Below are 12,708 nucleotides of genomic sequence, written 5' to 3'. Positions count from 1 at the left end.
AACCATAAATTTGTTTTCAAAGTCTGTTAGTCTGTTTCTGTTCTGCAAATAATTTCATTTGTATCCTTTTTTTTAGATTCCACATAGAAGTGATATCATGTGATGTTTTCTTTTACTGTCTAAATTCACTTAGTATGATAACCTCTAAATCCATCCATGTTGCTGCAAATGACAGTATTTTGTTCTTTTTTATCACTGAGTAATATTTCATTGTATATATGTACCACATCTTCTTTATCCATTCCTCTGTCAGTGGACATTTGGGTTGCTTTCACGTCTTTGCTATTGCAAATAGTGCTGCTATGAACATTGGGGTGCCAGTGTCTTTTCAAATTACGGTTTTCTTCAGATAGATGCCCAGGAATGGGATTGCTGGATTATATTGTAGTCATATTTTTATTTTTTTGAGGAACCTCCATACTGTTTTCCATAGTGTTTATACCAATTTCCATTCCCACCACCAGTGTAGGAGGGTTCCCTTTTCTCCACACCCTCTCCAGCATTTGTTATTTGTAGACTTATTAATGATGACCATTCTGACAGAAATGAGGGGGTACTTCATTGTAGTTTTGATTTACCTTTCTCTAATAATTAGTGATGTTGAGCGTCTTTTCGTGTGCCTACTGGCTATCCGTATGTTTTCTTTGGATAAATGTCTATTTAGATCTTCTGCCTATTTCTCATGTGGGGTATTTTTGTTGTTGTTGAGTTGTATGAGTTTTTGTATTTTTGAGATTAAGCGCTTGCTGATTGCATTATGTGCAACTATTTTCTCCATTCCAAAGGTTGTCTTTTTGTTGTTGCTTTTTTTTTTTTTTTTATAGTTTCCTTTGCTGAGCAAAAACTTGTACTTTGATTAGGTCCCCTTTTTTTATTTTATTTTATTTTTTTTTGTCTTTTGTCTTTTTGTTGTTGTTGTTGTTGTTGTTGTTGTTGTTGCTATTTCTTGGGCCGCCCCCGCGGCACATGGAGGTTCCCAGGCTAGGGGTTGAATTGGAGCTGTAGCCACCGGCCTACGCCAGAGCCACAGCAACGCGGGATCCGAGTCGCGTCTGCAACCTACACCACAGCTCACGGCAACGCCGGATCGTTAACCCACTGAGCAAGAGCAGGGACCGAACCCGCAACCTCATGGTTCCTAGTCGAATTCGTTAACCACTGCGCCACGACGGGAACTCCTATTTTTGTTTTTATTTCTATTTCCTTGGGAGACTGAACAAGTAAAAGTATTTGTATGGCTTTTGTCAGAGAATGTTTTGCCTTGTTCTCTTCTAGGAGTTTTATGGTATCATGTCTTATGTTGAAGTCTTTAAGCCATTTTGAGTTTATTTTTGTGTATAGTGTGAGGTTGTGTTCTAGTTTACATGCAGCTGTCCTGTGTTCCTAGCACATCTTGCTGAAGAGACTGTCTTTTTCTCATTTTATATTCTTGCCTCCTTTCTTGAGGATTAATTGACATAGGTTTGTGGGTTTATTTATGGGTTCTTTTGTGTTCCCTTGATCCATGTGTCTTTTTTTTTTTTTTTTTAACCAATATCACACTGCCTTGATTACTGTAGCTTTGAAATGTTGGCTGAAGTCTGGGAGAGTTATGCATCCTGCTTTATTTTTTTCCCTCAGGATTGCTTGTGGTTCCTTACAGATTTTTGGGTTATTCGTTACAGTTCTGTGAAAGATGTCACAGGTAATGTGGTAGAGATCACATTAAATCTTTAGATTGCATTAGGTAGCATGGCTATTTTAATAATTAATTCTTCCAATCCAGGAATGTGGTATCTTCTCATTTCTTTGAATCCTCTTTTGGAGTTCCCTTTGTGGCTCAACAGGTTAAGAACCCGACTTATAAAAAATGAATCCTCTTAAATTTCCTCTATTAATTTTTTTTTTCTTTTTAGGGCTGCACCTGTGGCATATGGAAGTTCCCTGGATAGGAGTCAAATCCACAGCTGCAGGCCTATGCCACAGCCATTGGCAATGCTGGATCTGATCCGCATCTGCAGCATATGCAGCAGCTTGTGGCAATGTTGAATACTTAACCCACTGAGCGGAGCTAGGGATCAAACCCAAATCCTCATGGACTCTATATTGTTTTTTTTTTTTTTTGTCTTTTTCCCATTTCTTGGGCCGCTCCCAAGGCACATGGAGGTTCCCAGGCTAGGGGTCGAATCGGAGCTGTAGACACCAGCCTATGCCAGAGCCACAGCAATGCGGGATCTGAGCCGCGTCTGCAACCTACACCACAGCTCACGGCAACGCTGGATCGTTAACCCACTGAGCAAGGGCAGGGATTGAACCCGCAACCTCATGGTTCCCAGTCGGATTCATTAACCACTGCACCATGACGGGAACTCCTATATTGGGTTCTTAACTCACGGAGCCACAGTGGGAATTCCTATTAATATTTTATAGCTCTCAGTGTATAAGTCTTTCACTGTCTTTGCTAGGTTTATTCCTAGGTATTTAGTTTTTTGGGGTGCAATTTTCAAAGGTATTGTTTTTTTATATTCCTTTTCTAATATTTCAGTCTTAGTATACAGAAATGCAACTGAGGAGTTCCCGTCGTGGTGCAGTGGTTAAGGAATCGGACCAGGAACCATGAGGTTGTGGCTTCGATCCCTGGCCTAGTTCAGTGGGTTAAAGATCCTGCATTGCCATGAGCTGTGGTGTAGGTCATAGGCGTGGCTCGGATCTCACGTTGCTGTGGCTCTGGAGTAGGCCGGTGGCTAAGGCACCCATTAAACCCCTAGCCTGGGAATCTCCATATGCTGTGGGAGCGGCCTTAGAAAAGGCAAAAAGACAGAAAAAAAAAAGAAATGCAACTGATTTCTGAATGTTAAGGATTGTATTTTTTTTATATTGAGCTGCATGAGTTCGTATGTTACAGGGGTTAATCCCTTGTCAGTTGCTTCCTTTGCAAGTATTTTCTCCCATTCTTTTTGTTTGTTGATGGTTTCCTTTGCTGTGCAAAAGCTTTTAAGTTTAATTAGGTTCCATTTGGGTTTTTCCTTTTTTTAATTTTCATTGCTCTAGAAGGTGGTTCTGAAAAGATATTGCTGCAGTGTATGTCAGAGAGTGTTCTGCCTATGTTTTCCTCTTAGAGTTTTATACCATTCAGTTTTAGCTTTAGGTCTTTAATCTATTTTGAGTTTATATTTGTGTATGGTGTCATGGAGTGTTCTGATTTCATTCTTTTACAAGTAACTGTCCATTTTTTTCCAGAACCAGTTATTGAAGAGACTTTTTTCTTTTTCTTTCTTTCTTTCTTTCTTTCTTTCTTTCTTTCTTTCTTTCTTTCTTTCTTTCTTTCTTTCTTTTCTTTCTTTTCTTTATTTCTTTTCTTTCTCCTTCCTTCCTTCCTTCCTCCTCCGTTCCTTCCTCCTTCCTTCCTTCCCTTCCTTCCTTCCTTCCTTCCTTCCTTCCTTCCTTCCTTTCCTTTCCTTTCCTTTCTTTTCTTTTCTTTCTTTCTTTTCTTTTCTTTTCTTTTCTTTTCTTTTCTTTTCTTTTCTTTTCTTTTCTTTTCTTTTCTTTTCTTTTCTTTTCTTTTCTTTCTTTGCTTTTTAGGGCCACACCCACAGCATATGGAAGTTCCCAGGCTAGGGGTTGAATCAGAGCTGTAGCTGCCGGCCTACTCCACAGCAACAGCAATGCAGGATCCGGGCCACATCTGCGACCTATACCACAGCTCATGGCAATGCCAGATCCCCAACCCAGTGAGTGAGACTAGGGAATGAACCCACATGCTCATGGATACTAGTCAGATTTATTTCCACTGCACCACAAGGAAAGTCTTGAGACTTTTTTCCATTGTATATTCTTCTTTCCTTTATCATAGATTAGTTGTCCATAGGTGCATGGATTTATTTCTAGGCTTTCTGTGCTGTTCCACTGATCTATATTTCTGTTTTTGTGCCAGTACCGTACTGTTTTGATGACTATATCTTTGTAATATAGTTTGATGTTAGACTGATTCCTCCAGTTCCATTTTTCTTCCTTAGGATTGCTTTGACTATTTAGTGTCTTTTGTGTTTCCATACAAATTTAAAAATACTTTGTTCTAGTTCTGTGAAAAATGATACTAGTATTTTGATAGGGATTGCATTGAATCTGTAGATTGCCTTGGATAGTATAGTTATTTTGACAATGTTGATTCTTCCAATCCAAGAACGTGGTATATTTTTTTCATCTGTTTGTGTCATCTTTATTTTCTTTGAACAGCATCTTAAAATTTTCAGAGTACTAATATTTTGCCTGCTTAAGTAGATTTTTTTTCCTAGATATTTTACTCTTTTTGATGCAGTGATAAATGAGATTATTTTCCTTAATTTTGCTTTCTGATATTTTGTTGTTAGTGTATAGAAATATGGGAGATTTCCGTGTATTAATTTTATATCCTACAGATTTGCCAAATTCATTGATGAGCTCTAACAGTTTTCTGGTTGGATCTTTAGGATTCTCTATGTATAGTATCATGTTATATACAAACAGTGATGGTTTTACTGCTTCTTTTCCAATTTGGATTCCTTTTATTTCTCTGATTGCTGTAGCTAAGACTTCCAAAACTATGTTGAAGAGTAGTGGTGAGAGCAGACATAATTGTCTTGTTGCTGATCTCAGAAGGAATTCTTTCAGCTTTTCATTGTTGAAAATGATGTTAGCTTTGTGTTTATCTCATATGGCCTTTATTATGTTGAGCTAGGTTCCCTCTATGACTGCTTTTTGGAGGTTTTTTTCCCATAAATTGGTGTTATATTTTGTCAAAAGCCTTTTCACCAGCTATTGAGATGATCAAATGGTTTTTATTCTTCAATTTGTTAATGTGATGTATCATACTGATTATTTTGCAGATACCGAAAAATCCTTGCATTCCTCGGATAAATCCCACTTGACCATAGTGTTTGATCTTTTTAATGTATTGGTGGATTTAGTTTGCTAGTATTTTGTTGAGGATTTTTAATGTATTGGTGGATTTAGTTTGCTAGTATTTTGTTGAGGATTTTTACATCTATGTTCATCTCTCTCATTTGTTTCTATGTTTTCAGGCATACTGCCTTGTTTCCATGTGTGTTTTTAAGTACTTGTGACCACGGGTTCCTAATACCTGTTAGAGTATTATATGTGGGAATTCTTGGAGGTCTAGGGTAAAAATTGATTAATCTGGAAAGTATATACAATTGTTTCTGCCAGGGGTCTTGAAATATTGTTAGTCTGAAACCCCTCTTACAGTCTGTGTTTGAGGGTTTTAAAACTGTTAATAGGAATTGGGTAGTGATGAACTTTTTAACAATATGAACTAGGGGCTCTATGGTACTTACTCTGTTTTTGTTTCTTCTGCTTTCTGCCCAAATGAAATAAGTGTACTTCTGAGAATGTTGACTACTTTTTGTGGTCTCTACACGATAGTTCAAGGATGGTAGTTATTAAATGTTAGATTTCTAGACTGAGAGGCTAATTAGAAGGTGGTATGACTCTAAGAGTTTTAGAGTTGGATATATATAATGTCATATGTTTGGGCACTAAACTAAGGCATTTGCTTAAAGTTAGCATTAGGGCCTGCATGGATGTATTGTGGTAGTAAAATAGCTAATATCAATGAGATACTCTTTTTTTTTTTTCACATTTTTTTGCCCACTGTATAGCATGGGGACCAAGTTACTCTTACATGTATATATTTTTTCCCCACCCTTTGTTCTGTTGCAATATAACTATCTAGACATAGTTCTCGATGCTACTCAGCAGGATCTCCATGTAAATCCATTCCAAGTTGCATCTAATAACCCCAAGTTCCCAATCCCTCCCACTCCCTCCCTCTCCCGTTGGGCAGCTGCAAGTCTATTTTCCAAGTCTGTGATATTCTTTTCTGTGGAAATGTTCGTTTGTGCTGTATATTAGATTCCAGCTACAAGTGATATCATATGGTATTTGCCTTTTTCTTTCTGACTCATTTCACTCAGTACGAGAGTCTCTAGTTCCATCCATGTTGCTGCAAATGGCATTATGTCATGCTTTTTTCATGGCTGAGAGGTAATCCATTGTGTATATATACCACATCTTCCGAATCCAATCATCTGTTGATGGACATTTGGGTTGTTTCTGTGTCTTGGCTGTTGTGAATAGTGCTGCAATGAACACTCGGGTGCATGTGCCTCTTTTAAGTAGAGTTTTCTCCGAATATATGCCCAAGAGTGGGATTGTGGGGTCATATGGAAGTTCAATGTATAGATTTCTAAGGTATCTCCAAACTGTTCTCCATAGTGGCTGTACCAGTTTACACTCCCACCAACAGTGCAGGAGGGTTCCCTTTTCTCCACACCCCCTCCAGCACTTGTTATTTGTGGACTGATTAATGATGGCCATTCTGACTGGTGCAAGTTGGTATCTCATGGTAGTTTTGATTTGCATTTCTCTTATAATCAGTGACGTTGAGCATTTTTTCATGTGTTTGTTGGCCATCTCTATATCTTCTTTGGAGAAATGTCTCTTCAGGTCTTTTGCCCATTTTTCCATTGGGATGTTGGCTTTTTTGCTGTTGAGTTGTATAAGTTGCTTATAAATTCTAGAGATTAAGCCCTTGTCCGTTGCATCATTTGAAACTATTTTCTCCCATTCTGTAAGTTGTCTTTTTGTTTTCTTTTGGGTTTCCTTTGCTGTGCAAAAGCTTTTCAGTTTGATTAGGTCCCATTGGTTTATTTTTGCTCTTATGTCTGTTGCTTTGGGAGACGGACCTGAGAAAATATTCATGATGTTGATGTTAGAGAGTGTTTTGCCTATGTTTTCTTCTAGGAGTTTGATGGTGTCTTGTCTTATATTTAAGTCTTTCAGCCATTTTGAGTTTATTATTGTGCATGGTGTGAGGGTGAGTTCCAGTTTCATTGATTTGCATGCAGCTATACAGTTTTCCCAGAACCACTTGCTGAAAAGACTGTCTTTTTCCCATTTGATGTTCTTGCCTCCCTTGTCAAAGATTAATTGACCTAGGTGTCAGGGTTTATTTCCGGATTCTCTCTTCTGTTTCATTGGTCTGTCTGTTGTGATCCCAGTACCACACTGTTTCGATGACTGTGGCTTTGTAATATTGCTTGAAGTCTGGGAGAGTGATGCCCCCTGCTTGGTTTTTGTTCCTCAGGATGGCTTTGGCAATTCTGGGTCTTTTATGGTTCCACATAAATTTTTGGATTGTTTGTTTTAGTTTTTTGAAAAATGTCATGGGTAATTTGACAGGGATTGCATTGAATCTGTAGATTGCTTTGGGTAGCATGGCCATTTTTACAATATTGATTTTTTCCAATCCATGAACATCTAATATTGTTCTATTTCTTTACGTCTTTAATTTCTTTGATTCAAGTTTTATAGTTCTCGGCATATAAGTTCTTTACCTCCTTGGTCAGGTGTATTCTGAGCTATTTGATTTTTTGAGGTGCAATTATAAAAGGTCTTGTATTTTTCTATTCTTTTTCTAATATTTCATTTCTGGTATACAGAAATGCGACTGACTTCTGAATGTTAATCTTATATCCTGCTACTTTGCTGAATTTATGAATCAGTTCAAGTAGTTTTTGGGTTGAGTCCTTAGGGTTTTCTATGTATAGTATCATGTCATCTGCATACAGTGACAGTTTGATCTCTTTGCTTCCTATTTGGATGCCTTTTATTTCTTTTGTTTGTCTGATTGCTGTGGCTGGGACTTCTAAAACTGTGTTGAAGAGCAGTGGTGAGAGTGGGCATCCCTGTCTTGTTCCAGATTTGAGTGAGAAGCCTTTCAGTTTTTCTCCTTTAAGTATCATATTAGCTGTGGGTTTGCCACAAATGGCTTTGATCATGTTAAGGAATGTTCCCTGTATACCCACTTTGGTGAGGGTCTTGATCATGAAAGGATGTTGGACTTTGTCAAATGCTTTTTCTGCATCTATTGAGATGATCATGTGGTTTTTTGCTTTTCTTTTGTTAATGTGGTATATGACGTTGATTGATTTTCATATGTTGAACCATCCTTGTGAACTTGGGATGAACCCTACCTGGTCATGGTGTATGATCTTTTTGATATGTTGTTGGATTCAGTTGGCTAAGATTTTGTTGAGAATTTTTGCATCTATATTCATCAAAGATATTGGCTGATAGTTTTCTTTTTTGGTGGTATCCTTGTCTGGTTTTGGAATGAGGGTGATGGTGGCATCATAGAATGTCTTTGGGAGTATTCCTTCTTCTTCAACCTTTTGAAAAAGTTTAAGGAGGGTGGGCACCAGATCCTCTTTATATGTTTGGTAGAATTCTCCTGTGAAGCCATCTGGTCCTGAACTTTTATTTGTAGGGCGTGTTTTTATGACATTTTCAATTTCATTTCTAGTGATCGGTCTGTTCAGTTGGTCTGTTTCTGCTTGATTCAGTTTTGGCAGGCTGTAAGATTCTAGAAAATTGTCCATTTCTTCCAGATTGTCAAATGTGTTGGCATATAGTTGTTCATAGTATTCTCTTATGGTTTTTTGTGTTTCTGCAGTATCTGTTGTGCTTTCTCCTTTTTCATTTCTTATTTTGTTTATTTCGGTTCTTTCGTCTTCATAGTGAGTCTAGCCAGGGGTTTGTCAATTTTGTTTACCTTTTCAAAGAACCAGCTCTTAGTTTTATTAATTTTCTCTATTGCTTTTTGAATATTTTATTTCCTTCCTTCTGCCAACTTTAGGTCTTTTTTGTTCTTCTTTTTCTAATTCGTTTAGGTGGAGGGTTAAGTTGTCAATTTGGGATCTTTCTTCTTTTTTGAGAAAGGCTTGTATCGCTATAAATTTCCCTCTGAGCACTGCTTTTTCAGCATCCCATAGATTTTGAGCGGTTGTGTCTTCATTATCATTTGTCTCAAGGTAGTTTTTAATTTCTTTTTTGATTTCCTCATTGGCCCATTGGTTTTTTAGTAGCATGTTGTTTAGTCTCCGTGTAGTCAGTTTTTTCTCATTTCTTTTCCCGTGGTTGATTTCTAGTTTCATGGCATTGTGGTCAGAGAAGATACTTGAAATAATTTCTATACTCTTAAATTTGTTGAGGTTAGCTTTGTTTCCTAATATGTGGCTGATTCTTGAGAATGTTCCATGTGCACTTGAGAAGAATGTGTATTCTGATTTTTTTGGATGTGGTGTTCTGAAGATGTGAATTAAGTCTCACTTTTCTATTGTTTCATTTAGGATCTTTGTTGCTTTATTGGTTTTCTGTCTAGAGGCTCTGTCCATTGGTGTGAGTGGGGTATTAAAGTCTCCTACTATGACTGTATTCCCATCAGTTTCTCCTTTTATGTCTGTTAATATTTGTTGTATGTATCTGGGTGCTCCTGTATTTGGGGCATGTATGTTGACGATAGTAATATCCTCTTCTTGGATGGATCCCTTAATCATTAAATAGTGTCCTTCTTTGTCTTTCTTTGTGTCTTTTGTTTTAAAGTCTATTGTGTCTGATATGAGTATTTCAACTCTTGCTTTCCTGTCATGTCTATTGGCATGAAATATTTTTTCCCACCCCTTCACTTTCAATCTATATGTGTCCTTTGTCCTAAGGTGGGTTTCTTGTAGGCAGGAGATTGAAGCTTTTTGCATTTTTATGCACTCATCCACTCTGTGTCTTTTGATTGGAGCATTCAGTCCATTGACATTTAAGGTGATAATTGATAGATGATTATTTATTGCCATTTGAACCTCGTGTTCCAGTTGATTCTGTGGTTCTCCATTCTTCCTTTCTTTTTTTGGTTGGATGGTCTCTGGTTATTTTCTGCTTGATTTTTTTTTTCATTTTTTATGCATGCAGTGTTTGGTTTTGGCTTGTGGTTGCCCTGTTTTTTAAGTATGCTAATCCCTTCCTATAATCGTGTGTTTTACCCTGATGGTCCTGTAGGTTCAAACACTTAATCACTATACTAAAATTAAGAAGAGAAGTGAACAAACAAAATAAATTTTTTTTTAAAAAGGGTCTATTTATTTCCTTTCTTCCTTGCCCACATTTTATGATTTTGATGACTCTTTTTTTCTTTTTAATTTTATTTTGTTTGAAACATGTTCATGATTAAATGTGTATGCTGCCTTATTTGAGTGACTGCTCTCTGACTGTGGTTTCCCCAATACTAGTTCTTTCTCTCTTTTTTTTTTTTTCTTTTTCCTCCCTTTCTTTCCTTCCTTTCTTTTTGGTTTAGAGAAGCCCTTTCAATATTTCCTTTAGCCTGGGTTTTGTATTGCCGTATTCTTTTAGCTTTTGTTTGTTGGAAAAAATATTTATTTCCCCTTCTATTTTAAATGATATTCTGCTGGATAGAATATTCTAGGTTGCATATTTTTTCCTTTTAGCACTTTAAATATCTCTTGCCATTCCCTCCTGGCCTGTAGAGTTTCTGTAGAAAAATCAGCTGATAACCTTATGGGGGTTCCCTTATAGGTAAAATTCTCCTTTTCTCTTGCTGCCTTTAGGATCCTCTCTTTATCACTAACTTTTGCCATTTTTATTATAATGTTTCTTGGTGTGGGTGTATTTGGGTTCAACTTGTTTGGGGCCCTCTGTGCTTCCTGTATCTTGAACTCAGTATCCTTTAAATATGGGAAGTTTCCAGTGATAATTTCTTTAAATATATTTTCCATCCCCTTATCTTTTTCTACTCCTTCTGGAATTCCTATTACCTGTAGATTGGCCTGCTTTATATTATCCCATAGGTCCCTTATATTGCTTTCATGTTTTTTCATTTGGTTTTCTGTCTGCTGTCCTGTTTGGGTGATTTCCTTTATTCTATCTTCCACATCACTAATTCATTGTTCTGCATTATTCATTCTTGTTTTTACTGCCCTTAGTTCAGTTTGTATCTCTGCCAATGAATTTTCTAATTTTTCTTGGCTCCTCCTTATATTTTATAGTTCCTTTCTGAGGGTGTCTGCATTACTGTTCATATCTTCTCTTAATTCCTTCAGTATTTTCACTATTTCCCTTTTGAACTCCAAGTCTGTCAGACTGCAGAGGTCTGTTTCATTGTTGACTGCTTTAGGTGAATTCTCCTGTTGGTTTAACTGGGGGTGGCTTCCTAGCTTCTTCATCTTGCTTGTTCTTTTCTTTTTCCTGGTGGAGTTGTACTCCCCATGTCCAGGCAGAGTTTGCCTTGGACCTGCTGTGGAATGTTTCCCAAGGGCTGGCGTTGTTGGTCAGTCTTCTTTGAGGCAGCATGGCTTTTCCAGAGGGTGGGTGTGGCTGACAGCGTCTCTCTGAAGGAAAGGAGGACTTCCTGAGGGCAGACAGGACTGGGAGGTCCACACTGCAATGGAAGCCGATTTCACTCGACTGGGCAGAGCTTGCTCTGGTGTTTTTGGGCTGTGGGGCTCTTGTAGGGGGGTTGCGGTCCAGCCCCCGTCCAGCCCCGATTCCTCTTCTCTCACTCTCCTCTTTTCTCTTGTTCTACCCAGTTATTTCACGAGATTCTTGCCATTAGTGGAGTTTAGGTTCTTCTGCCATCGATTAATTGCTGTTCTTTGCGAGTTGTTTAACCTGTAGATGTGTTTTTTGTTGTTGTTGTTGTGTTTGTGGGAGAGAGAGAACATGTCCCCCTACTTTTCCGCCATTTTGCCTTCTCTTAATCCTCTTTTTTTACTTATTGTTTAGTATATATATGATTCATCTGTTAGGTGTGTTATGGTTTCGGTTTTCAGGCTTAATTTTGAGTCTTGGTTATGCTCAAAAGTCTCAGTTCCTAACATTTAACTGTTAAGGAGCATTAGAGGATAGAATACCAGATTTCTGAGATAGTGTAATAATGATTTTTTGATATATATGATAATATGTGTGGAAATCCCCGAAGTTTTTTCCAAATTCCTTTTGGCCAGTCCACCCCCATGTTTCTCTATATCAGCACTTTTTCATCATTTACCCGGAAATCTCTTTGAAATAATTTTCGGGACTTTGGGAAACTTATAAAATTTGTTAAACTGCAGCCCATATTACATTAGTATGATCATCCCCACTTCTCTGCTTATCATAGCCTCATGAAGCATCAGAGCACTCTAGTGAAACTCTTTTAAAAAATAGCGTAATTGTCGTTCCCGTGGTGTCTCAGTGGTTAACGAATCCGACTAGGAACCATGAGGTTGTGGGTTCGGTCCCTGGCCTTTCTCAGTGCATTAGGGATCCGGCGTTGCCGTGAGCTGTGGTGTAGGTTGCAGAGGCAGCTCGATTCCTGCATTGATGTGGCTCTGGCGTAGGCTGGTGGCTACAGCTCCAATTGGACCCCTAGCCTGGTAACTTCCATATGGTACGGGAGCGGCCCTAGAAAAAGGCAAAAAGGCAAAAAAAAAAAAAAATAGCGTAATTGTAATTTGTAAAGAATCAAAGAGGAGGCAGTTCTTGTCGTGGCTTAGTGGAAATGAGTTCAACTAGTATCCATGAGGATGCGGGTTCGATCCCTGGCCTTGCTCAGTGGGTTAAGGATCTGGCATTCCTGTGAGCTGTGGTGTAGGTCGCAGATACTGCTTGGATCCTGCTTTGCACTGGCTTTGTTGTAGGCTGGCAGCTGTAGTTCTGATTCAACTCCTAGTCTGGGATCTTCCATATGCCACAGGTGGAGCCCTAAAAAGCGAAAAAAAAGAATCAAAGGAGATTTAAATATAAAAACATATGTTTCCAGATATATATGTTTTTGTAAAGTTTGCTTTAGCTCTGCTGTCCTCATCCCTACAGAACTTCAAAGGCATTAAGGCAATTGTTAGG

The 12,708-nt window shown here is 38.1% G+C and overlaps 1 protein-coding gene across 6 annotated transcripts in view; it reads left to right on the top strand.

Annotated features, from left to right (window-relative positions):
* The window catches only part of ATRX (ATRX chromatin remodeler), a 293,130-nt gene that overhangs the window by 186,096 nt on the left and 94,326 nt on the right, over positions 1 to 12,708 (top strand). The window lies entirely within an intron of this gene.

Source organism: Phacochoerus africanus, chromosome X (assembly GCF_016906955.1).
Source record: "Phacochoerus africanus isolate WHEZ1 chromosome X, ROS_Pafr_v1, whole genome shotgun sequence".
NCBI lineage: Eukaryota > Metazoa > Chordata > Mammalia > Artiodactyla > Suidae > Phacochoerus > Phacochoerus africanus.
The sequence above is the reverse complement of the archived record's forward strand: the minus strand, read 5'-3'. Positions and strand labels throughout refer to the sequence as shown.